The following is an 800-nucleotide window of genomic DNA, read 5'->3' as shown; positions in this document are numbered from 1 at the left end:
CAACATCATATGAAAGTATACCAAAAATGACGACAGAAATACCCTTTAAAGATTGAATCTAACTTTTATTTTTTTAGTTACGAGCAATTAACTTCTTTTTATCAAAACCATGCGTAACCACGCATTTGTTTATGTATCTTCAAAACTTTTCAACATTTTGACGTAATTTTATTTTTATTTTAAAGCTATTTAACTGTCCTATCAACTGACATACGCAATTAAACCAGAAATGTGCTAATTATTTTTATTAAATTTAAAAAAAGAGAAAAAAGTTGACAAAAATTAGTATTTTTAAAAGGAAATTGTACATTATTCCAAATAATTTATTATCAACTATGAGTTTTTGTTTTTTGTATTATAACAACTAAAATTTACCGAATAGTATAAAATTAAACGAATGACGACCAATTAACCGACTCAATCCTAGGAAAACTAAGATTGTGACGATTAACAGGAATATATTATGAAAACCAAACTTTCAAGGTATTCTAGGTATATTAATGTGTTATTCAGTATAATTCAGCAGAATAATACAAAAAACAAAAAACCCATACCAAGTAATAAATTATTTGGAATAATACACGATTTCCTTTAAAAAATACTAATTTTTGCCAAATTTTTTCTACTTTTTTAATTTAATAAAAATAATTAGTGCATTTCTAGTTCAATCGCGTATTATGGAGTGTTGATAAGACAATTAAATAGCTTTAAAATAAAAAAAAATACATAAAAATGTTAAAAACTTTTGAAAATACATAAACAAATGCGTGATATGTATGATTTTGATAAAAAAAAGTTTG

The sequence above is a fragment of the Acyrthosiphon pisum genome, chromosome X (genome assembly GCF_005508785.2).
Source record: "Acyrthosiphon pisum isolate AL4f chromosome X, pea_aphid_22Mar2018_4r6ur, whole genome shotgun sequence".
NCBI lineage: Eukaryota > Metazoa > Arthropoda > Insecta > Hemiptera > Aphididae > Acyrthosiphon > Acyrthosiphon pisum.
The sequence above is the reverse complement of the archived record's forward strand: the minus strand, read 5'-3'. Positions refer to the sequence as shown.